The 26,997-nt window shown below is 43.0% G+C and overlaps 1 long non-coding RNA gene across 1 annotated transcript; it reads right to left on the bottom strand.

Annotated features, from left to right (window-relative positions):
• Positions 1 to 16,021: 16,021 nt before the first annotated feature.
• LOC121136695 lies at positions 16,022 to 17,150 on the bottom strand. Its single transcript, XR_005873750.1, has 2 exons — positions 16,968 to 17,150; positions 16,022 to 16,263 (listed from the first exon to the last, which is right to left on the bottom strand). It is a non-coding gene; the product is annotated as an uncharacterized LOC121136695 (long non-coding RNA).
• Positions 17,151 to 26,997: the final 9,847 nt, after the last annotated feature.

Below are 26,997 nucleotides of genomic sequence, written 5' to 3'. Positions count from 1 at the left end.
AATTCAATGCCAGCATTAAATTTCAATTGAGTTTGGACTACAAGAAGACCATATGCCTGATAGTTTGTATAGAACAGTAGAAACCAACATTTGAGATTTATGAAATTTTTTCCTGTTGGAAAAGTATTATAGCGTTAAGCCAATTTACTCTTTTTCTTGGGACATTTTCTCTGGATGATTCTTCTTCAGATGCCTCATTTGTCCTGCGTTCTTCAGTTTCTTTAGTTGGATGATTTTATTCTCCTGGAAAGACAAAACCAAAACCCTATCCCAGCCCTAACTTAACATCTGTCAATCTTATAATTTAGATGGAATGGCCATGTGGTTGGTGAACTACAGCTTTTCTAATCAAGAGGTCTTTTCTGTTTGAATATAATCTTTATCAATCTTGATGGTATCCATAGCTTTTCTTCTATGGAAGCAAAAACAAAACCTCTTCACCATCGTAACACATATCCTGGTTTCCATTTTGAGGTCAGTATATCTTTGAGGTATATAGTCTGATTAAGTTAAGCAGTTTTTTTCCATTATCTAATATTTCGCTGCAGCTGTCATTTCTTTCTCATTAGCATTTAAAAATATAAAGTTAAAGAAGTATTGTACAATTTATCTCTGGGAGTTTTTATTATCCCTTTCTGTTTACTACACATATCTTTCAAAGTATGATTAGATCTTTCTATAACTGCTAGTCTTATAGGATTGTGTGGTATAACTGCAATATGTTTTATATTATAACATGCAAAAGCTGTTTCATTTTACTAGAGACATATGCTGGAACATTGTCTTAATTTGTACCGGTATCCCCATGATGGCTATAACTTCTAATAGATGTGCAATTACAGAATTGGCTTTTTCAGAACCCAAAGCAGCTGCCCACTGAAATCCTGAATAGTAATGAGCTGGACATTGTGAATGCATTTCTTAATAATTGTTCTTATTGCATATAATGTTACTATGTTAAAAGTTAAAGCCCTTCCTTTTTATTTAGACAAAAAAAGGGGAAATGTGGTAGGAGAACTGTTTGCACTGACAATCCATTGTGCCAATAAAACCACCTTGAATAAGGATGGAGTCAGTGGTTAGCTGACTGGGATTAGCCATAGAGATGTTGGAGGACTGAGGAAGTTGGATAGAGAGGGACAGAAAGGTAAAAGGAGGGGGTGGGGGAATTTCTGGGGCTTTTGGATCAGAAAACATGGAGAGCAGGGACAGTCAATTGCCCCTCCACTGTTCTTGTGTTTATCATGTTTTTATCTCAATTTCTGACTCCTGAGTTTTTATTAATACTACTACAATTTAGGTAAATGTTACAACACTAAGTATTTTGTTTTAGTTTTGTAAGCCTGTCTAGTACAAATTAAATGAGATGCATTTGTTCATGACTCAGTCTGGCATCTGGGCAAATGAAAAATTAAAAGAGGAGGAGGAAGAAGAAGAAGAAGAGAAAGGAGGAGAAGAGAGGCAATGGTGCTGGCAGGGGTTGGCTGTGGGAAGACACAGGCCTTCCTTTTCTCTTTTACCTACTCTCATTTCAGAGGCCATGAGAATATCCTAAAATGAAAAGTAATAATAAGATTTCCAGGTAGTCTTAGGATTCTATGTTCCCTCATGACCCCACTGTTCACCTGTGTTTTTAGGACTCCACACACACCTTGTGCCTAAACACTGTTTACATTTTTACCTTTTACCTCTGCTGTCCCACCTTGACCATCCTCAGAATCGTGTACTGGACACTCAGCCCAGTGCTAAGACTGGTCCTTGAGTCTGTGCTTAGTCCTACTTCAACTTGAACCCAGACTCTATTATTTTGTCCCAAGTACAGTCCAGCTGAATGTCATCTCATCACACATGTCCTTGAGGGTCAAGATTTCCTAAATGTGCTGCAGCTTCAATGAGATGGGGACAGTAAAACTAGGCCTGCCTCTGAGCAAAGGCACAGGACTTGTTCTTACAAGAGGGGTGGCTTGGGGGTTCAATTGAGCCATAACATTAACCTAAAAACCAGATGGAGAGATTCATGGCTTTCAAGAAAAACTTTAAAAATTAATGATGCTCAAATACCAAGGGCTTGGGCTCCTGTGGTAAGAATGGCTTTCCATCCCATATCCATGGCTGTGGCACTTTCTCAGCTCCAGCCAAGGTGACTGGATTCCACACATAACCACAACACTCATTCATCATGTATGTTTATAATAAGTGACATACTTCAAGGCCATTGATAAAAAGCAGCTTGCTGATGGCCAAGGGTCTCACTAGCCACGCAATGGGAAAGGTTTTTGGCCAAGTCTCCAGATCTGGGTAATATGTGACTTATCTCAGGAACGACTGGCTTTAAAAAATATACAAAGTGACCCACGATGGACCCTGTTTTCTGGCCCCTGTGCATTCTCTGCCTCATTAAAAATGTTGCTTGTTTAAAATTGCCTAGGGACAATTAAGTAGGCCTGAAGTTGATTTATGGGAGACAAATAGAGCCATGAATGCATAGAGTCAGTGTTGTGTCGGGGAGGTGATTCATACTAGGGCTAAGCTGACAGGGGTAGGCCTGGCTCAAGGTCAGTCACAGGAAGTGAACCACAGAGGTGCACAGCATTCAGGTGAGCCTTACATTTTATATCCTAGCCCACACTTGGAGTTCAGCGGTTCTATACTTGAAAAAGAAATGAATAAAATAGCCCACACAGTCATACATGTCCACACACATTTGGAGTGGAAATCACAGAGAATATTGTATAATCAAGTACGGGTGAGTGATGTTGACTTTCCCAGTCAACTGTAGAGTTGTTTCTTCGGAAGGCATAGACATCACTCATGGGGGTCTGGGCCTTTTTTCTGGGGGTTCTTTGGAGCTGAGTTGACAAGGGAATCACTGGGAAATCTCAGAGCAGGGAGAGAAGCAGAATGAGGATGTGGGTTATGCCTGTAGAGATACCATACTAGAGGGCAGATGATATCCTAGGCGTTTGGGCACTTCATTTTCCCTGGATGAGTTTGTGGCTGGTGTAGAGCAGTGTTGGTACTGGGTACCATAACAGCAGCACCATGTGTCAGTGACTTCTGCTAAGGTGGAAGCTGAACCTGGGGCATATCTTTGGGACTACCACCTGCCTTCTGTCTTCTGTCCAGCCCCTCTATGAACACAGGGCAACTGCTTCCAGCCACTCTGAAGTGTTGACTCCAATTGGCTTGGAGGACATTACTTTCTACCCAGTCCTAGGGCATCAGGCTGGGGAAGACTCCCCCAGGACTGATAATTTTAGGAACATATTCACACCTGTTTGACTACCACCTTTCTCTTCTGCTTTTCTCTGGGCATCCATGTATTGCTTGATGACAGGATACTTATGAGAAATGTGTTGTTGAATTTCATCATCATGAAAAATCATAGAGCCAGGCTACCAAAAGACCTAGACAGCACAGGCGAGTCACCAGACTTGGCCTTTGATGAGGTCAAGAAATGCAGTAAAGCACAATGGGCAGGCTACTGCTACATAAGATAATCTTCTCCTTCACTAAACGTAATAAATAGAAATCTACTCTAAAGCATTACAAGCACAGTAGGCGCGTAAACCATTAACACAGTTGTCTGTCAAGTATTACATACTGTGCCATACTTTATAGGAGTGGCAGAGTCATAGGGCTTGTTTGTTTTTTCTCACCCACTGCAGCACAAGTGTGTGAATAATGCATGGTAGCAAGACTATAAAGGCTACAATGTCACTGCACAACAGGAACTTTCAGCTCCATTGCAGTCTTGTGGGACTACCTTTTATGTCTCGCCCTACATTGCCCTTGACACCCATAATCCCGAACACCCGTGACCCCTGGGGCTTACCCCAGAACCACTTACAGAGTTTGGTGTGAGAAATCTGGCTTCCCAATTCCATTCCCTCTGCCTCAGTTCTTTGGGCTATACATTCTGAGTACATAATTACTTACAGGCAAAGAAGAAAAAAAATTAAATTATAGGCCTGACTGAAGGTCTCATTTAATATTTCCTCACATGGATCTTTTTTGGAAGGTGATCCTAAGGAAATCAAGCAATCATCAGAAAATGGCTCGGTCCCAGCTCCCACTCTGGTCTCACCTACCTCTTCTTTTTGCAGAGGAAGACCTCCCACCCACTTCTTAAATCCATGTGTCCGCCTCCCTGAGTTTTGAATGGTACTCTCTTCAACTGGAATGACCTTCCCGAAGGCCCCAATTAATTAAAACATCAGTTCTAGCATTAAGCCTTCCCCATTTCCTTCCGTCAGCCACCACCTATGAATCCAAGTCACCCTGTCTGCTCGAAACCCCAGGGCTATCCACGAACCACCACCAAAGACTTCTTTGTTTCCGTGTCGGAGACATGTCACTGATGTGATTAGTTACTGTGAGTGCTTGGAAATACTGAAAATGCCTCCATGCAGATTTAAGTTGGTTTAAACTGTCCTTGTCCTCAATTTGTCCCAACTGTAAATTTATTGGCTGGAAATAATAAAATACGTGACTATTTTGCATCCCCAACACCAAGTAAACCCAAAGTCCTAAGAAGTGCCAAATGGCTGCTTCATTTAAAGACACTATTCCTGAACTGAGGGAGGTATTTGTGTGCTTGGGATTTTAATGTTTGTCATATTTATTACCAACTTGAACCTGAGAACCATTTAAACATTACAACTTATTGTTGGGATTGGAAACGAAATCGACTGTGCATTCGCTACTTTTCTCAGTGTTTGACAAAATACCTTCTTAAAGGAGGGAGGGTTTATTTTGGCTCAGTCTGCAGTGCACTACATCATGGGACAGTTACAGCAGCAGAAACACGAGACGCCAGTTACATGGGATCTGCAGTGAGAAAGCAGAGAATACTCATGCTCACTTCCTCCTCCTCATTCAGTTCAGAGTCCCAGATCACGGCATGGAAATGCCCACACTCAGGGTGCATCTTTCCTCTTTGCTTAAACCTTTCTGGAAACAATCTCAGACATACCCAGAGCTGTGTTTTTATGGCCATTCAAAGTCCAGTGAGGCTGATAATGAAGATGAACCAGCTCAGTTTTTTGCTCTGAAATCAGCAAGGCACTCCATACTCTGCATCCTGAGCTTTCGTAGCCAGGGCTAGAAAACGTTAGTTTCTTTAAGCTTCCATGAGAAAGTTGCATCTCTGAGCTTGTGGCCTGGGGTCTAGCCCCTGTACTTTGATAAACAATGCCACTTGTCTTATATGGTGAGGGGCAGCCCCACAATGAGCTGGCATTTGAAGAAAGTTGGGATATCATTCCATGCAATTGCCTTGTGATTCAGGGAAGATTGGCCCCAAGGGGCTTAGCAGTAGCAAAGCCACCAGGGCTGTGCTCTGATTGTCACCCCAGGGCCTTTCTGAGCAGAATCTAGTGGTGGATCCTGTGTGGGTAAAGTTGCAATGTGGGTAGAAAGGTATTTATGCGCTTAAGATTTACAGGATAAGAAAGCCACATTGTCATCTGAAAGAAGACAAATGGCAAATTGCTGGAGCAACAGACCCCTGGGGGCTAATTCAGGAAGCTCACCAGTGACTCAGCATGTCAAAGGTCAGCTCTGTGCTATGAAATAAAAATACAAGTTCTTTTAGCATAAACAATACAGGGACATTCTCAAGTGTCCCGAGACATCAGTCACATCAGACACATTTGATGTCCTGCAAGATGTCCCCATGACTCTTTGCCTGGAGGTCACAGCATAGCAGCAGAGGAGTTGCTTAAAGACTGATGTCACACAGTTGCATCTAGGTATGCCCCTTGCTTAGAGCAAGGACTGAGGACTTCCACTGAGCACCTCCATATTCTCCAGGCTGTGATGGCCGCCTGCTGCTTCATGCGCATGACCTAACGGTGACCTGGAAACTTACCCACCTCCATTCTCTTTTGGTCTTGTGTAGGTTGTTGCAAGAGACTGACTACAAGGCAGTCATCCAGCTCACACTCCTGGTGTGGTCTGAGCTGGCAAAGGGGCCAGTGAGAACCCTGGATTCCCATCATGCTGCTCTCTTCTTGCTACGGACTGACTACACAGTATGAGCAGCTCTGGTTCCTCTTGGTGGGTGGTGCCTATCAAATATAATATAAGACATACGTACAGCAGACCAGGAAGTGTTTGTATCACAAGCACATGACACGTGACAGATGCATTTCGGCAACCTTATTCTACTCTGTGCAGGGGGAAGGCCAAGAAGGCCATGTGTTCAGGAATGTGTGGCCCTATGTGGCTGATTCATCTCTGTCTCTTGGCTCAAAGTCTAGTAAGAGAAATTCAACCAGTATAAGTTTTTCCTTTAAGTTAAAGATCTTGCTTTAACATTTTTCCTTAGTGTATGAAATACTGGGTTTCATTATGACATTTCCATGCACATACATCACTATGCCTTGTGTTACTCACTGCCCCCCCGCTCCCTCCCCTTGTCACTCCTCTCCACTTCTCCATGGTCCTCTTTCTCCTGAGTGGCTTCCCTCTACTTTCATGGTGTGTGTGTGTGCGTGCGTGTGTGTGTGTGTGTGTGTGTGTGTGTGTGTGTGTGTGTGTGTGTGCGCGTGTTTGTCCATGTCTGTAATCTCTGCCGGTGTAGTTAAATCTAGATTCTCACGAGAACATAGCTCATTTCCCTATTAGCTTCCTTCTGCCTTCCCCTCCTTTTAAAACTCTTCTGCCTCCATCATAGCTCCGCTTCTAGCTTCATGCCCACGAATTCGAGTAGATATATTTAAACTCATATTCTGCATATGGGAGGAAGCATACAGCAGTTACCTTACTGAGCCTGGATTTTGCATAACATGATCTGTAGTCCTAGCCATGCTCCTGTAAATTGCACAGTTTCACTCCTTTTATAGCTGACTGTAATCCCATTGTGTACACAAGCCACATTTTCTTTATGCATCCATCAGTTGGTGGGCATCTAGCAGCTCCTAAATGTTGGCTGCAGTGAATAGTGCAGCAACACAAATGGGTGTGCAAGTGTCTCCTGTGGTCTTCTGGTACACACTCAGGGGTGGGAGAGTTGTCTGATTGTCTGCTGTGGCCATTTGCTACGGACTGACTACACAGTATGAACAGCTATGGTTCCCAGGGGTAGGAGAGATGAGACATAGTTTTATTTTTAGTTTTTTGAGGACCTTCCTACTCATCCCCTTGGCTCGTTGGTTTACATTCTCACACAGTGAATTAGGTTTCTGTTTCTCCATATCCTCTCCAGTATTTGTTCTTTTTGCTTTTCCTGATGGTAACCAAGCTGATTTTGAGAGAGATGGAATATCAAAGCAGTTTTAAATTGCATTTCCATGATGGCTAAGGATGTCAAACACCTTTCAAGTATTTATGGGCCATCTGCATTTCTTCCTTTGAGAACTATCTGTTCATTCTATTGCCCCATTTTTTGATTGATTTGGGGTTGTGGTGTTAACATTTGTATCTATGTATACATTTCTGATATTAATGTATCTTTATCATTCTTGTGGCTGCTTCCTTTACTATGAAGGGCTTTTAAATTCCATGTAAGCCCATTTAGCAATTTGGGAAATTGTTTCCCCTGACCTACTAGAGTTCTTTTTGGAAAGTCTGTGATTATGCCTATGCCTTGAAGTGATTTCTTTGTGTTTTCCTGTAGCCATTTACAAGTTTCTTATATTAACTCCTTAGGATGATTCTTGAGTAGGGGGAGAAATGAGACTAGTTTATCTTTCTGGATGTGGAAAAAAGATTCTAACTACCATTTGTCAAAGAGGCCGTCTTTTCTCCAATGTGCATTTTAATACCTTTTGTTGAAAGTTAGGAGGCTTTGACTGTGTGTATTTATTTGTGAGTATTCTTGCCATTCATTGGTCTGTCTGGATTTGTGCAAGTCCCATGATGGTTTCATTACCGTCTCTGTAGTGTAATTTGGGATCTTTCTGATCAGCGTTACTTGGCTATTTGAAGCCTTTTGTGCTTCTTTATGCATTTCAGGATTTTTTTTTCTTCAATGTTCTGATGAAGAATGTTGAGATTTGAGTGAGGACTGCACTCATCCTGTAGATTGCTTTAATAATACAGAAAAGTTCATATTAATTCTGCCAATACATGAACATGGGATGCATTTCCATCTTAGAATTATTTTTTCAATTATTTTTCTTTGTGTTTTAAAGTTTTCACTGCAGATATTTTTTGAGATCTATTTAAATAGCTGTTTTTTCCCCTTAGCAAAACAAGAATAATCAAGACTCCCTAAAAAGTAGAAGGAAGATATTGTCAAAACCAGACCTGCAATGAGTGAAAAAGCAGTAGGAAGAATTAGTGATTTCTTATTCTCTAAGCTACCATGGGTCTGGAGGAAAGCCTAACCCTCAGCCTGCTGCTTTGCCAGAGTGCGGATTCGATTTCAGTTTCCAGGTGAAATCTTTCGAGTAATTTGGGTAACTTGACTAATGTTTGTATCCTTTTATTTTTCTCTTTAGCTAAATTTGGAATAAAAGTGGAAAGGAGGCGTCTGTGTCTTATTTCTGTTTTCAGAGTTAATGGTTTCAAATTTCCCCTATTTATTATAATATTGGCCATGGATTTTTTTTAAATACAGAAGCTTTATTATGTTGAAATATGCTCCTCTGATATCTAGTTTATTTAGGGCTTTTATCATGAAGAGGTGTTCAAGCTCGTCAAAGGCCTTTTAAAAGTATCTATTAATATGATACCTGTCCTTATGATTATTTGTGTGCTGTATTACACTTGTTGATTTGTATATACAGAACCAATCTTGAACTGGCACAAAACCAACTTCTTTATTATGCATGATCTTTTTTATTTTCTGAGACAGGGTTTCTCTGTATTGTCTTGGAGCCTATCCTGAAACTCGCTCTGTAGACCAGGCTGGCCTGGAACTCAAAGAGATCCGCCTGCCTCTGCCTCCTGAGTGCTGGGATTAAAGGCGTGCGCCACCAACGCCCAGAATGTATGATCTTCTTAATGTGCTCCTGAACATAGTTTGTAGATATTTTATTGGGAATTTTTGCATCTTTGTTATCAGAGACACATTTTGTGTCTGCATCTGGGTTTGGTAGGAGGGCAATACTGGCTTCATGGCATAAGTTTGATAGTGCTCCTTCCCTTTCTGTTTGTCAGAACAAATTGAGGAGCATGCATGTAAACTCACCCTTGAATGCTTTGCTGAACTTAGCAGTGAACATGCCCAGCCCTGCTTTTCTTTTTTGGGAGACATCTTGTTACTATTCAGTCTCATTGCACGGTGCTGCCCTTCTTGGGCTGTTTATATGCTCTGGTCATGCCTGTCGAGGATTTACCCATTTCTTCTAGACACTGCTATTTATTTGTAATGCAAATTTACAAACTATTTCCTAATGAGCCTCTGGATTTCACTGCAATCTATTTCAATGCCTTCGTTTTCATCTCTGATTTATTAATTTTCTCTTAGTTTGCCTACAAGTCTCCCAAATTTGCTCATTTCCTTTAAAGAAACAGCCTCATATCCCTGACTCTTTTTACTCGTTTATTTTCAGTTCATTGCTGTTTTATCACATCTCTAATATTTCTTTGTCTAATACTTTTGGGTTTGACTTATTCTTTTTCTAATACATGAGGTACATGATTATTTATGTGAGACCCTTCTAATTTAATGTAACTGTTCATAGCTATATCCTCTTAGAGATGACTTAGCTGTACTCCAAAAGTTCTGATAAGTGGTGCCTCTGTTTTCCTTTGAACCTGGAAATTTATTTTTGATTTATTTTATTTTGCTTTTAAATACAGTTTAGTGCAACCCAAGCTACTCTCAACGTCACTATGTAGTTCAGGCTACCAGAATTCTTCCAGTCTTGATGACTCTCCTTACCATATGGTGCTAGAATTACATCTCTGCACAGTAGTGCCCTGCTTGGTTCTACACACTTCAAAATTTACTCCCAATGTCTCTGGTAACAACTGGTCATTCAAGAGCAGTTTCTCAGTCTCCAGTACTTTTTACAGTTTCATGTTTTCTCTTGGTAATTTTGTCTTTTTCCCTACAATTTGATAAGATACAAGAATTCATTTTGATTCTTTTTGGTTTTTTGGAGGGGATGTGGTCCTGTCTTTTTTGTGGCCAAGAATATTATCTTAGAGAAATTTCTGTTGGCTATAGTGAGGATGCCTACTCTGCAACAATTGATGTGATGTTCTGCAAATGTCTAGTAAGTCCATTTGGTCTATGGTATATTTATTCTAAAGTATCCCCGTTTCTAGTCTGGATGACTTATTTAAAGATGAGAGTGGGTTATTGAAATCATAAACTATTATTTTATCAGAGCCTGTTTAACCCTTTATGTTCATTAGCATTTTCTTTTAGTAAATTGGGAGCCCTATCGCTTAGTACAGGCTACAATTGTCACATCTTCTTGATACATTATTCCCCTTTAAATATGGAATGGTATACTTTATCTCCTCTGATTAGCTCTGATTTGAAGTCTGTTTTATCATACTTCAGAATGGTTATGCCATATTGAACCTGTTTACTTGATATTTTGTATTCTGTGCTGACTCTGTCTTTGATTTTTTTTATCATTGAGGTGTATTGGAGACAAGCAATATTTGTACCTTGTTTTAAAAATCTATTCATTATAATCCACATCTCTTAAATAGAGACTTAGGGGCATTTGTATTTATGGCTCTTATTGAGGCTAGTGTCCTAACTCTTGTAATTCTGTTGGGCAATTTTCTGATTTGTTGGATTATCATTTGTTATTTTCTTCCTCTATATTGATACTAGGGGGATTCTGCTTGCTGTGTTGAGCATGATAAATTCTATTCTATGTCTCCCTTTTCATCTATTCCTTCCATGGAGCTCACTCTTTCCTATGGTTTAATGGCTGAGATTGTATTTCTTTTTTCCCCTTTGTTTAACAGCATTGCCCTTTGAGTCATCCAAAGTCCAAGTGGGAAGGGAGGCCACTGTGTGTATTCAGAATTGAGGATGCTGGGTACCCAAATGATGAAAAATGGGGACCAGATCTCAGTGGTTTTAGAGGGAGCTGTAGCCCTCTGTAAGGTAGAGGAGTGTCTATCAGGGCCCAGGCCCAATGATTATCCTTGCGTGACTCATTGGGCAAAAGCTGGGGCCCAGGCAAGGCTGCTGGAGGTGCTGCTTGATGTGGGGGAGAAGGTGATGGAGAAGTACTTGCCCTGCCTCCCTCTTCTTACATCCTCGTCATCAGCATCTTTCTTGGGTCAGTCCCCTCAGAAATCAGCTGGAAAACATGTTTTGTTTTCTTTTAAAGTTTGTTTTGTCTGAGTCAATATAGCCACCTCAGCTTCCTTATAGTGGCTGCTTGCATGACATGTACTTCCATCTTTTTAATTTCAGCCAATGTGTGTCTCTGAATCTAGAGTATGCTATTTGAAACCAGGTTGATGGCACCCAGCACCCAGGAGGTACAAACCAGAGGATCACTAGTTGAAGACCCATCTGGGCTACGTTGCAAGTTCTGCTTCAGCATATGAGCTGTAGTATAAGACCTAAGAAAAAAATGACAACATAGTTGAACTTTATTTTCTCATCTAATCTGACAAATTCTGCTTTCTGGATACATTGTTTAATCCATTCATACTTAATGTTTTTACTTATAGAGTTCGGCTTGTCAGCCATTTTAATTTTGCTTTACCTAGATCTTGTGTCTATTTTGCTCCTGGTTTAGTATACAAAAGGACACATTATAAATTTTTGGTTTGTGCTTGGGAGTATAAGATGTAATGATTTAACATTTCACTCTCTTTCAAGGTCTCCACCACAGGCAACTCAAAACCTCCTCCATACCTTGCAGGCTCTGGTGATCTGCTCTGAGAGGGAGAACAGAAAGGAAAGCCATGGGCATTGTCTACCCTTGGCAGAGGACGAGAAGTGGGAGAATTCAAACCAGGTCAGCACACTATAAACCCAGCCAATAAGAATCCATGATTCAACATAGCAGGTCCAGGAAGTCTGGCTATCAATATGAGAACCAGGCTGCCTTTCAGGAATTCAGACCCAGAGACCAGGCCCATGGTGCAGGAAGTGTGCAAAGTGATGTTGAAAATAAGGTTGGGTGTGGACATCCCATCTCAGATAGGAAATTTCAGACAGAGGGACCATGGAAGCAAAGACAGGTATCAGGCCACAGGCCGGGAGCTTGGACAGACACAGTGAACAGAGCGTTTACTGTGTAGCAACAGTTACCACATCCCCTGCAGAGTTCAGCAAGTATTCAGGAAGCAGAGATGAGCCTCCTGCTTCCTTCCCTCAGGGCAAATAACCAAATGTAACATATATTTTACAGGGCAGGAGGTTTTGTACTCCCTCCAGTGGAATTAAAGTTCCTGGATCAGGTTCATAGTGTCCTTTTGTCAGATCATGTTTCAGATGGTCCATTTTAGGTCTTGAACTCTCCCTGACACTTTACATTATTTTTTCTCCAATTTTTTACTACACTAAGCAAATAATAAAACAGATGAGGTTCAGGTCTCCATCCATCACTCATTAACCGTAGTTTCATAAAACTGGAGGGACCATTGCTTCCTACATTCCCAAGGAATTCAACCATCCACTTCCTTATGCCTTCCACCTTCTACCTCCAACGCCCTTTCCTCTAATCCTTGTTTAATGTTTCTTTTTTGTTTTCTATAATAAAAGAAATATGTATGTATGTGAATATGTACATGCACATGTGCACACACACACAATGAAAAAAATCCACCAGCTATGCTGATGCTAAATTGTGACATACACACTAAACCCTGTCTTCCAAGACTGTCCCCTTCGTCCTGTCCACAAACCTCACCTGGTTAATCTGGAGGTCTTAATGATGTACAGCACTTCATGCCCCATGTATCCACTTTATAATATTGTGAATCCTTTTTCCACTCTGCCAGATCACCTCTGTTGTCATTTACAACAAGCCTGTGCTTTTCAGGAAGAGGGCAATAGGCCACAGTGGGAGGATTTGGATGGCACCTTGCTGCCGGGAGCCGTGAGGAATGGTTTTTTGGGCTGACTGTGGTCCTCCCTTCTAGAGTGAGAGCTGTCCTTCTGGTCCTTGTGGACAGAGGTGGGCAGATCTAAGGACAATTCCCTTGTCATTCAGATACAAACTTCTGAGGTCTCTGAATGGATGCAGGTCACAGCGGGGCTATCTGTTGAGATTAAGGCATCATATCCTTGACCACCTTCCCTGAGAAATGGCCCCATCATAAAGGGAGATCAAAACACATGGCCTCCCCCAGTTGTGGCTGCCAAACAATCCTTTACCTTAGATCAGTCACCCAGAATCTGATAGGCCGTCTCTGCTTGAATATGGAAGTGCTCAAGCCAACCTGTGCCCTGGGAGCAGTTATCATGTACTGGAATCCCAAGGGAGAAGCAGCATATCTGGAAGGGTTCTGGTGGTTCTCATGTGGTTCCCTAGTCAGGGTCCACTGTCAAGCAGAGCTCCTGGGACTTAGGGATGAGAGGTTCCCATGGTACCTCAGCTCTTGCTGACGTATCTTCCCAACACACCTGTGACTCAGAGGAGTCACCATGATCCCTCTGACTGCTGCACACTCTGTGTCATAGCCTCCGTATCCCAGGACATTTCTTTCTTCAGGATCAGAAAAACTCACTGGGAGTCCATGGACAAGGGGAAACCACCCCTAACCTGGAATGGCCCAATGAGGACAAGATGCCCAATGTTGCCGGAAGTAAGGCATCATCTTGTCTGGCTCAGCTCCACTCCTGGGGTCTGAGGTAAGGATGAGTGTTTCTGAATCTATAGAGCACCTGCTCAAGGACACTTTTTAGCTCACTTCTATCACATACTTGACCAGTCAGTACCAGAGGTGAGGAATTGTGACCTACCAGGTATTTTAGCAAACAGACTTCAGGCTTCTCTGATGTGTCTGTTGCCACGGTTACAATTGTGGTTGCTTAGTCAGCTCTTCTAGTGATGGAAGACATCACTATCTAATGGCTTCCTATCAGGACAGAAAACCTGGTGCCCAGAGAGAAGGGTGTGACAGACACAAGGGAAACCTTCCAACGGTGTTGTATTTCCACATTTGGGACCCTTGGTAATACCAATCCCACATGACTGGTATCTTTAGAAGAAGGGACTAGGACATATACCATGACATAGGACACATGGAGTGACGACCATGTGAGTGAGACATCTGCAAGCCAAAAGGTGGGTTCAGAAGGGGCTGACTCTGTCAGCGTTGGAACTGAGACTCCTGCCTTACTTTCCACTGTTAGAACCTACTAGTCTGCGGTGCTTCTTGTAGCAACCTGAGTAGGCTATACTGGAAATCCTCTTTGGTTACCTCTAGTGAGTGGCTCTACTTGGAACTTTGATGTATTTAGTGGCTCACTGAGTAATAGGTGCTCATTTAGCTACCACAAGCTGTACTCATCTTCCTTTCCGCATTTCTAAAGTCACCTACCCCTGCCCCTCAACCTTCTAACCACGGATGCTGGAGGCAGCCCTGTTCACCACCTTTGCAGGCCCCTGTGGGTGTGGTCACAGTGGTGACCTTACCTGAGGACACAGAGGTGACAAGGACTGACAAGGACAATGTCCTGCAGGGCCCTGCTGGTGGGGTTCTTTTCCTGTCCCCACCCACACAAGCTGCTTAAAACTTGCTTTCTAGTCTCCTCCCTCTCCATCTCTGCCTGTGAGCCCCCTCCCTCTCCATCTCTGCCTGGGAGCCCCCTCCCTCTCCATCTCTGTCTGGGAGATCCCTCCCTCTCCATCTCTGCCTGGGAGACCCCTCCCTCTCCATCTCTGCCTGTGAGGCACTGTGCTCTCAGGATAACCATAACACTGAATGAGGAGAGCAGAGCCTGGAGGGTGATTTCATGGACAGATCTTAGACCTGGCAGGTTATATTTGCAGTCTTCCAGGTCTGGACACAGAGATGTAGAGAAACAAATGTCCTCTACTTTCCAGTGAGTCACAGGTGTGGCTAGAAGAAGAGTAGGATAGTCTATCTCAGGTAAGGCATCACTACACATCTCTAGTCTCGGAAGCTGTCACTAACCATGTGGCCAAAGGCTGTGACAGCAGCCATCCCTGACACCATGTGACCTTTTCATGTTTCCTGATAGCACAAATATGTTGCTTACTGTCTTTGTCTTAAAAATAAGAAGTCAGCCGGGCATTGGTGGGGCACACCTTTAATCTCAGCACTCGGGAGGCAGAGGCAGGCAGATCTCTGAATTCCAGACCAGACTGGACTACAAGAGCAAGTTCCAGGACAACCTCCAAAGTCACAGAGAACCCTGACTTGAAAAAAAAAGAAGTCAGCATCTGGGGAGACCATAGTGTCCCACAGTTCACGTAACTGCACATATCTCTGCCATGACATCTTCCTTTTAACAGACTCCTGGGAAGCTCAACCCCCCACACATGGACTTTGGGGAGAGATGGCTCCCTAGGCCCATGAGTGCAGGAGATTCTTTTCCAGGCAGCATGCTTTGGCCTTTACTGAACTTCCATGCCTGTCCCCATCAGGTCTTGGATCTGGGTCTTCAGGAGACCATTCTGCCCTGTTGTCTGCAGGCTTTGGCTGGCAGGCATCTGAGCCCAGCCAGTTCTGACAGACTCCCAGGGTAGGCTCCCATATCCATCTTCTAGCAAAAAACAGAGAATATGAATGTTTTCCCCACATGCAGGCTGGGCGAGCCGAAGAACACAAGTGGCCACTACTGAGAACAGACCCTTCTCTTACCCAAGGTGCTAAAGTCATAGTTTTTCTGGGGACATTTGGTGACTTATCTGAAGGGCTAGCATGGTCTGGACAAATTCATGAACCTTGAGGCTCCTCACGTACTCTGGTACCCCTAATGTGGGGGTTCTGGAATTGCCCATGATATATGTCAGTGCCACCTGTCCTAGGGCCCCAGGGGCTCCAGATAGCCAGCTGTGGTCCAGTGAGGATGCGTCCAGCCCTGGCTCTGTGTCTGCACTCTTAGTACTCCCAGATGGACCTGTGCAGAGAGTCCCCGTTACAGAGATAGACAGCACTCTGAATAGGATGGCTTTTCTTCCAGGCCTTTATTTCAGAGGTGAGAAACTTGGCAGATGCGTTGAACCTCCCGAGCTGACTTTAAGATAGTGAAAAGGGATGTTAATCTGATCTTTAAAACCATGTGGTCCTTTTTGAAGTCAGCGATTCCAAACATGAAAGGAAGTGTCAGCTAGCCTTGAGGAAGCGAGTTTTCCTGTCCATGGCTTGGTCCTTCAGGGAATCAAATACCTTGAGCTGCAGAGAATAACCCTGAAAAATGCCCAGCAAGGAAAATACTTGGACCCCATCCTACAGTTGCAAGGAAATTGAATTCTGCCAGCAACCACTGAGTGTTGAAGGCTATGGAGCACCAGAAGGGAAAGCATGTTGACCTACACCTTGACTTTAGCCTCCTGAGACTCTCAGGACTCCCCTTGCCAAGACTTCTCACCTACGAGAAGCTGGGATAATATAGATGTTTTATTCTACGGAGTTCATGGTAATTTGCAATGCAGCAACAGGAAACTAGAATAATTCTCATCCCCACCCCCTACCTTGCCACCATGGCCAGACTTTTAACTTCCTTTTGCTCTGGGTCTCACCATGAATTCTCTATTTTAAGAGATGTCAGTTTGTAACAGTGTAGCTCAGGATGGCCTCGAACTCTTGCTCCATCTGCTCAAAACTCTTGAGTGCTGAGCTAACAGGTCTCACTATACATAATCATACATAGCCTAATTAATATTTTAATAGTTAGATAATATGTATAATATTTAAATATTATGGTGTCCAGTGCAAAAGTCCAGGATAACAATGAAATCAGGATAAGTAGCATTCCCATACCCTAAGACATTTATCATTTTTATGTGATAAGGAATTTGGAGCCATCTAGTATTTTGAAATATGAGTTGTTGTGCCCATGTTTATCCCACTGAGTTCTTTAGGAACACTAGGACTAACTTTTGTTTACCTACATTTTGGTACCTGCTGATTGGTCTAGTCCTGCGTTCATCTTCCTTCCTCTCTCTGAGCATCAAGCCACTGGGATGAGGATGTCACTAGGCCTTGACAGCCACTTAACCTCTTCAGGGTTGTCCCTCTGACTAGAGACCTAAGTGAACTGGAGGAAACAGCAGGTTTAGGCCTTCTTGACACACCTCCAGAGGACTCTGCTCCTACGCCTCTGTGTCTTGTTGCTTCAAGTCATTTATTGGAGCATAAAGGGACCACAAATCCCAGAGTGATCTTCAGTCTTCCCTTGTAAAGACCAAGAAAAATGTCCCCAGATCCTCAAGACCAAACCATGGTAACCTGAGGCCAGAGAGGAGTGAACATTTTTAGAATTATAGGCACTTCTGCTGTCTGTAGGGTTGAGAAATTGTTATCATTGCGTAGGAGGTTTGGTGATTTATTTGAAATTCTTGGAAGGGTTGCAATAAGAGAAGTCTGACCAAAGTCTCAGAGCTGCTGACTAGCTCACTTAAAAGTATGAGATCTATTTAGCAAACCACAGGAAAATATGAGAGAAAATATTTTCTATAAAAATTGGAAATATTAAATAAAAATGTCTGTGAAGATGAAAAGTTGGTGGAATCTCACTTGATCCCTGTTTATCAAACAAAACAAAATCTTTTATTTCGATTCAATTACAGACTTCTGGGAAGTTGCAAAATTAAAAAACAGAATGCTATGTTCCTTCTTTGGGCTCACTCTCCATGGTGACTTTTTAAAGATATATGTAATTGTAGTACAATATCAAAGATAAGAGATTGACAGTAGCACATGTTAAGGTTAAATTATGTATTCCTTACATGATATCTGTTGAAGTTCCAGCCTGTCAGTACCTTACCATGTGGCCTTTTGAAATAGGGTCATTGCAGATGTCACAATCCTTCCCTAAGCCACTGTGATTGGTGTCCTTTTGATTGTGGGGAGACTGTCACCATGACAACATGGGTGGGTGTTTGAGTTATGCATTTGCAAAAAATAAGTGCCAGATCTACCAGAATCTTGGAGTTAAGGAGGGTACCAATGTACAGGTCTGGAGATGCCCAGTTTGCCAGCAAGGCTCGAGGCTCTCCAGTGGGGTGTTCCCAATGATGCCTGGCCCAGTCAGAATCATTACCATCATAAGGACTGTTTGTTCCAGCAGCATGCCTTTTCCTGGTACGTTGGCTGACTTACATGGGACATAAAGAGTGGGCTGTGGACACTTGGTCTGCACCTGTTGGAGGATGCAGGCTGTAGGCTTCTCCAATGCATTGGCTGACTTACACATGGGGTGGGGGGTGGGGAGTGGGGGGTGGGGGGAGGAAGTCCTATGTTCTACTGTGCTGTCCTTCCTCCCAAGGTCCTGAAGAAGTTGTGGGAGACTAGGCACTTCCAGAATCTTCTCGTACTTTACTTCTGTAAAATAAGAATGATACAACATTAACAGTGTCCCCACTATTGAACATCCATGGCTAATGTCCATTTCTACACTAAGACTCAGTGTTGGTCTCTGAACAATTGATCCTACCCCTCTCCCTTGATTCCAAGAACCACCAGCCCTTTCTGTCTATGAACCTGAGTCTGTTGAGAAACCCTCCGAGGTGTGGGCATTCAGTACCTGTCTTCATGGTTCACCCACATTGGAACAAGTTTCGGATTTCTTCTTTTTATAGTACTTTACAGTTGCATTACCACATTTGCTTATTTCTGTCAGTGGGCACCTTTGGCCATGCGAATGATGCTGCAGTGAACACAAGCCTGCAAATGTCTACTCGAGTCCCTGCTTTCAATTACGTTGGGTACATATCCAGAGGTGGGATTTCTGGGTCATATGGTAATGTCATATTTATTTTTGCTTGACTTTTGTGTTATAGCCAGCATTTTAATTCCGACTTTTATTAGTTGCAGTGCCAGGGATGGAACCCAGGTCTTACACATGCTTGGCAAATGCTCTACTACTGAGCTACATCCCCAGCAGCAGTCTCTGTTTAAAGTGTAGACTGACGATGGAGGTGACCTACCTTAACCCGCACAGAAACTGGGTAACTAAACCAACGGTATAAACCATTTTCCCTCAGTCGCCAGATAAGCTGTATCACATTGTAGGCTTTCCTGACATTTGCCTTCAGCACACGAGCATCCCTCTTCTTGGAGTCCTTACCTGCCTTAGACTGCCAGGAAATCACTGTGGAAAAAGATTCGTTCTTGGCTCGCTCATCAAGTGTGAATACAGGAAAATTAATTTTTTTCAGTGTGATCCCCCACTGGAACTCTTTACGTTGGTAAAATATAGTTTTGATATAAAGGCTGCAGTAGTTGCTTTTTGTTGTTGTTGTTTTCAAACAAGGGTCCATTTCTGTTATCTCATGACTCTTCACATCATCACTGACAGGATCTGTCAGAGTCATGCTGATCCACTTTGTAGATAAGAAAACAAACCTCTGAAAGGGAGGTTTAGGACATGAATTCTGAAACATCTGGTTAGGTTAGTGATATCAGGACCACTTTAGCCTGTTAGGTCACTGTGGAATAAGTTGTTGGGCCAAGAATATCTGGTTTGCATTTGAAACTCAGGGATAATTACTATTATTCAGGCCTGTTTCTTTGTGACTTATCACTGGAGGCTGTGGTGGTGTCCTGTGAGTTAATGGGAACCTGTGGGTTAGTGGGAACTAAAGTACCTTTTTCGTGAATACTGGGTGAAACCCAGAATTACTCATGGTGAGGACTGTGTGTCCAGATGGTTAGTGGGCACACAGTTCACATCCATCCATGGCCGAAGAAGGGCACATGAGAGATCCCTAGAAACTCTTGTTGATGGGTGCATGTGAGTCTCAAAGCTATCTTCTCTCCTGGGCCTGGGCTGTCTAGTAGGCCACTGGCTGACTGACTTCAGCAGATGTTCAGATGATGACTCAAAGCCACGAGCATCATGGTGTCTGATTAGGATGTCCCGAGCTCCGTGGATGCTGCTGAGGTCCAATGTTTCCCCTGGACCAACAGCCTTTCTCTGGATTGATGTCTGGTTCTTAGAGAAGGGCCTAGACATTAAGATGACTCCATGGACAGTTTTTACACTAGCATCAGCATTGTCATACACATTCTCATGAACTGTGCCAAGCAGATGAGGTAAAACATTAGCCTTCAGCTCTCAGGGACAAGTGATGTAATAGAATGGCTGTGGAGAGTTTCTACCTGGATTTCACCACTAGACATGCAGGAGGTTTGTCTGCAATGTAAGCAAGCTATGTAACACTCTTATACCCTCATCTTACTATACTGTGGGAAAATTCGGCTCTGTCTTTAAAGGCATTGCCAAAGGAATACATTAGGGTTGATGAATTTGCTGCTTTCTGCTTCCAGGTAACAGGGAAGCAATAGAGTTGGAAATTAAGTTCCTACCACAGTCTGAGGAAATTATGTGCTGCCTTGGAATGAAGAAATGGCCCCTTTTAGGCCTTTCATTTCTCATGGTTTCAGCCCCCAAGTGCTTCCATAATATTCTACAGGGAGGTCAAACCTTTCTCCTGGAAATGGGGGAGCTGGCACATGGATGCACAGACTTTGCATTAGTGGATGGCTTTGGTTTCCTGAAGTGGCACTCCCACACTTGGTGGAATGGCCTCAGCTCATGAGGAGGTTCCGGGATTCCATGTCTTTCCATCCTCCATCCTGAGTTTGTACCAGTAACTATTCAACTCATTTTGTTCCTCCAGTCTGAAATTTACAAGCATTCTGAAGAGACGTTTCCCCTGAGTTGTCACTTAGCAGGAATGTCAGAAATCACCTGCAGTGCACAGTGGACAATTGCCATCCAGACTCATGGTGAGATGGCGTCTGCTTCTTTTTCTCCTGAACAATAGAATGTAGTCACCCATCATCCAGCCTCCTGGTGGGGTAGAGTCTACTTCCTCTCCTCTGTAACAATAGAATGTATCCAATTTGCCTGAAATAGAATTGTCTGTTTCCAGCTTGTGGAAGCTGCTCCTGTTTAGGAGCCTCAACATCCTGATGGAGAAGGGTGACTGGTGAGCCAGAGGTCATGCTAGCAGCCCAGCGGGGTCTCCCAGAGTTAGGAAAGCTGCCATAAACCCAAGCGGACCCCACAAAGCAATCACCATGCCTCAGTAACAGCTGCCTGTCCCCACAGTGTGGCCCCCACTATAGGCTTCTGAGCAGATGATGCTAATCATGCATGTTGGACCACTTACTGATTTCTCCAGTGCTGGGAGCTGGTAGAAGCCCACATGTGGGGATATGCAGGGGGAGGGGTGATGGCTTGCTTGTTCTATGTCTTTCTAGCCTGAGAAGGAATAAACTAGCAAAGAATTGAATACATGTACTTTTCCTCTGTTTGCTTTAACAAATTTAGCAAAGGCAGACTTGGAGGCTTACTACAATTATCTCTTAGTTTAATAGGTCAGAGGACCAAACAGGTCTCAGTGGGCTGAGGTCTGGGTGTCGCAAGGGAGGGTAGCTTCTTCCTGAGGTTTCAGGGGACATGTCTTTACTCCCTCCAGCACTCCCCCCTCAAACCCCTGCATCTTTGTTGCCTGTCCCTTGTTCCACTTCCAGGTGCTAGCGGGTGTCTGACCTTCAGATCTCTTTCTTCCTTTCCCAGGCATCCTCTTTCCACTCATGGGGACACTGCCAGGCCAGGCCAGTCGCTTGTAAAGAATATTGTGTTGTGTGAGGAAACGTGCTTATATGAAATGGGGTTTAAAACCTGGGTGTGGACATCTTCAGGTTCATTGGAAGTCCTACTGTGCTTCTTGGATTCTCCATAAGCTGGTCGCCCCTTTCTGACCTGCTCCACGCCCCTGTTTCATGTACTTCCTTCAGTAGAGGCTGAGGTCTTTGCTTTCTGGCTGCTGGCTAGGGCTGTGGATTCTTTTAATAGATGCCATCTCTTATCCTTCTGGCCTTTGGGACTGTGATGGATAACTTCAGGGTAGTTTTGGTTTGCTGGGATGAATTCCATGGTACTCCTCCCTGTCTTTCGATGCTTCTCTTACAGAATGGGAGCATGAACTCCCACAGTTTTAAGGATGCAGAATGCAGCTTCCTGTGTGCATTAGCATCCAGTTGACTTTACTATAATATACCATGCCTTCGGTCTAGATGGCTTGATTTTGCAAGGGTCCCTTCTCTTTCAGGGTAGGAGTCTTTGGGTCTGTTGGGGATACAGTTTTCCTTGACCCCTTCTCTCTCTTGGCTCCTTCTTTTGTTGGTATCCTTTTAAAGTGTACAATCTATTTATATTAAATACATGTATGTTGTTGTACAGGCAACATAACCAATTTTGGTCCTGGCCTAGTCGCTAGAGTCTACTGTTCTACCCCAGTCTCAGTAGATTTGATTATTTTAGCTACAGAATAGCAGTGGGATGATAGACCCTTCGTGACTAACTGATTCCCTTTAGTATAATGTCCTCAGGATTAATGCATGTAAACAATGCTACTATGAATATGGGCATGCAAGGTGGTCTAAGTGCACATTCCTAAGTCAGGGCAAATCCAGTGGAACTGCTGGATAGTACAGTGTGGTACTCTGTGCTTCATTTTTATGGAACTGCCGTACTGTCACCTACCTTGGCTGCTTCATTTCATATCTCCATCAGCAAAGCATAAGAGCTCTGACTTCTCCACATCCTCCTGGACACTTGTCATTTTTGTTGTTCCTGCCACCCCCTGCAGTAAACACCATAATAGCATGGCTGCCCTCAGAGGAGCTAGGATTCCCTATAGATGTTTTGTCGTGACTACTGAATGACATATGCCATCTCACTAACGTCAGGCTGGCTGAGACCACTGGTTTTTCCTCAAGACCTGTTTGTCCTACCATCAGGGGTTCCTGGCCAAGGTCCCAGCCCCTCCTGGCCCAGAATGTTTTGATGCATCTTTGCACAGATAGCTTGGCCAGCAAGAAACAATCCAAGTTCATGTACTTCTCTGCTGGGGACATAACATGATGGCAGGACAAACGCTAAAAGCCGTAAATAAATGAATTGGAAAACAAATGAGTTGGAGACCATTTACTAGAGAACCATCCAAGACGATGTTTCAGAGTATCAAAATATATATACTCCATATGGCATGGAGAGTCAAATGTACAAGTCAAACAGCACAGCGATCTAGGTGAGGAGCTGACTATGTAACAATCCCAGTGTGCTTTAGTGGGAATTAACTTCTCAGAAGGCTCCCTCTCTGAAGACTCTGGCAATTGCCTGGAAAAGATCCTGGTAACTCCTTGAGGAGCTGGGGAAGCCTTTAGAGAAGGCACAGGATTGCAAGACTGCCTGGCCCAGAGCTGGAGACCTTGTGACAAGACAGCCTCCTCTCCCACTAAGGACCTGATATTTGGATCAGGCCCAGTGCTACAGAGAGGAAGGAATCTAAGGTTTGGGTGGGGTTAGAGAAGATATCCTGAGGGATTTGATTTAAATTTGGTAAAAACTTAAGACTAAAAAATTTACTATAAACAGAAATAAAAATATGGAACAAAGTAAGGAAATGTTTGCAGCAAATGTGCCCAAAGTTTGGCTGGCAAATTTTCACTGCTCTTAATCAAAAGCACCAGGACTCCAAAAGAAAAATGGTCAAGGACAGTGCACCACTCAATACTGGAGCAGATGAGGCAGAAGATGGAAGATCAGAGCATCTCTGGGCTATTATCACCAGAGAGTGAGCAGGTTCCTCTGGTCAAATGACCCCCAGAGATCCTGCTTAGGGGCTTTCTCTCAGTCCTACTTCCTCAGCATCCAGGTAGCTCTGAGTGGCTCACAAAAGGCTATTATCCAGGATAGAAAGCTGAGAAGTTGTGCTGAATTCATAACAGAAAATGGCAGAAGAAGTAAATTTTGGGGCAGTGATGTCTTCCAACTGCAGTAAACACCCATGTGGTGTGAGATATTCCCTCGGACATATCCTTGAGGTCAAGAGCAGAAATGCTTGATCTAGCATAATGAAAAGAGTGATGTAGACACTATCATTTCATGGATAGCATCTTCTCTCCCATTTTAAAGCATGTGCTGAAAGTAAAAGAGATTTTAAGATTTACCTACTGGCAGGCCCTTTCTAGTTCTTGCCCTATGTGTCATTAATCACCCGAACCGACTGAGTCCAGTGAGCCTAGTGTGCAGCAGGTGGTGTTCACATGCACCCCACAGGGAACTCTGGACTGGACTGGTACGTCAGAGTTGACTGGCACTGTGCCAGGGCCTAGGCTTTTATATCACATTTCAGCCTGTCACTGGGTTCAGGCCATTTTGGGCTACATGCATGATCTTGAAAGAGGGAGCTCACTAAATGTCCTTCAGCTGAGGAATGGATAACAAAAATGTGGTACATATGCATGCTGGAATTTTATTTGGGTGTGAAAAGATGAAAATCATGAAATTTGCAGGTAAATAAGTATAACTGGGAAATATTACATCAAGGAAGGTAACCCAGAGGCAGAAAGACAAACAATGCCACTTGTTCTCTTTTGTTGATTCTAGTTCCAAACTTTAGATTGTAGTATAGAACCTGAAATCCAGGAAAGTAGAAAGGGACTATTTGGGGAGGAGGGAGAAGGCCCTCTAGAGAGGAGGACTGTAGGACACGGGGTCTGTGGGAGGGGGTAAGTGGGGCTAATATAGAGTGAGAGGAAGGAGAGGGAGAAACTACTGAAGATGTTTGAAAAATCCATAGGGAAACATTATAGGATTACTTAAAAATAACACACACACACACACACACACACACACACACACACATACACACACACAACACACTTTATGCAATGCAAGGGGTGATATGTTTCCTCCAAAAGTCATAGATTGTCTAACAAAAATCACAATTCCAGGCATAAGAACACCCCCATTTGAGTAGTTAGTTGGTCAGGAAGGGTTCCCGAGACTCAAAATAGGCTATTGACATTGCCCTCCATTGCTGTGATATCACAGGGTTTGCAGGAATGTTGCTAGAACTGACCTGGAAGTCATATCTCCGAGGACTAACTCTCATAGAATTTGAAAGTGATTCTTACAGTCATAACTACCTAGTAAACCTATGAATAAGAACAGTGACCAGGCCCATAAAAAAGTCACAAAGGTACCTAAAAGGACACTTTTATCTTGGGGTGATCAATAGCTGTCTAATTGAACTGAAGCCGAACTCAACAGGAAGGACTTTTTGTCTGGTATCAAACACCTAGCCAACTCCCCATGGCTGGAGAGGAGAACCTACTGCTGCCATTTCCTCACCCAATATAATTGCTAGCTGTATTCTAAATATTCATCCTTATACCCACAGATAAGTGTAGTCCTCACCTTCCTCAAAGAGGCATCTTTTTGCAGCCTCAGAGAAAGGAGATTACAGAAATTCACAACTTGATAAAAAGCAGAGAATAAGTGATTGTGGGGTATTCAGTTCCAGCTACTGCGTCTATAATACAACTCATATCTAAGATTTAGGGTACATCACAAAGCATACAAGTAAAAAGAATAAGACAGCTACTGTTAGATAGTGTCTTGTAGACCTGACAGGAATGCTGCACACATGAAATCTCAACTATGTTCTTGAATAAACAGGACCTGAATAATGATGTCATCAGTTTACATAACAATACAGAAAGGGGAAATTTCACAAGACCCCATTCCTAGATGGAGAACTGTAGGCAACCATTGATTGGTAAACGATGGAGAATATGGCTTTTCCAGGGAAAGTTTCCTGACAGGTCTGCCAATCAAGTGGTCATCCCTAAAAGCATGTACAGAAGAGGAACACTAGTGGGCTCAATAGTGTGTGTGTGTGTGTGTGTGTGTGTGTGTGTGTGTGTGTGTAACAACAATTATAGGAGTCATGAATTTATGAGGAAGCTACTGAAGGAGTTAGAAGGGGAGTGGTAAAAATGATAAAAATAAATGTAAATGATGTATGAAATTCTCAAAAAGTCTAAAAAGTATATGAATATGATAAGGGCTGAGCACATGTGTTTATATATTTATATATGTTTAGGAAGGGAAATGATGTAATTATATTTAAATTTCAAAAAAATTTTAAAAATGTAAAAAGAATATGCCTAAAATACATATACTTTTCAAGGGAACAAAAGGAATATTTTGCCATTTTAACTTGCATGCAGATTCAATGATCAGGAGGTATTTTTCAAGCAAAAAATGTAAATTTGGGGAGCAAATATATACACAGTGGAGCTCTATTCAGCCATGTTTGTAGGGGAATTGATGGAACAAATCATAATGTTAAGCCAAATGAGCTGGACTCAGAAAAACAAATAACACGTGTAAAATGTGGATTAAAGAATGAAACATAGATTCAGTAAGAGAGAGTTTTTGGAAAGAGGGAAGGAGGTCAGGGGAAGGAGATGAGAGAGGACAATATGATCTAAGTACATGACACAAATGTTTCAAAATGTCTCAATGAAATCCATTATTTTGTTTAAACAACATTAACCAAGAAAAACAAAAGAGAAAATTACATTTAAATAGTGTCCAAAATCAACCATGGAAGAGAAGAGACTTGGCACTCAAACCCCAGGATCCCCAGTGGTTTACAAATCTGCTGTGGGTGAGCTGCCATCTCCCACTCCCTTGGCTTTAGTTGGGCCCCACCCATCATCTTAAGGTCTTTTGCAAGTATACTCAGTGTTCTTGAACATTCAGAATTCTACTCTTCCTGACCATAAATGCGTCAAACTCCACGATTCTCTTTGTATCTAGTCCTGAGATGCTGAGCTCCCTGCCATGTGTACACACCAGCTATAAGACTAAGGCCAGTAGAGTTCTTGGCTTCTAGTCTTGTTTCTACAACATCTCATCTTTGGAATATATTATTTAAACCAAAGCTACTAATCTTTACCACTCATCAGTTATCAAGAAAATGATAACAAATGCAAGGATGTTGGGAAAGTGGAATTCTCACTCACTGTTGGTGGGATTGTAAATGGGTGCAACCATTATGGAGATCAGTGTAGTGAATTTTTAAAAAGGCCAAAAGCAGATCTACCATATGA

Source organism: Mesocricetus auratus, unplaced genomic scaffold (assembly GCF_017639785.1).
Source record: "Mesocricetus auratus isolate SY011 unplaced genomic scaffold, BCM_Maur_2.0 Super-Scaffold_100676, whole genome shotgun sequence".
Taxonomy (NCBI): domain Eukaryota; kingdom Metazoa; phylum Chordata; class Mammalia; order Rodentia; family Cricetidae; genus Mesocricetus; species Mesocricetus auratus.
This window is presented reverse-complemented; position numbering and strand designations above follow the sequence as displayed.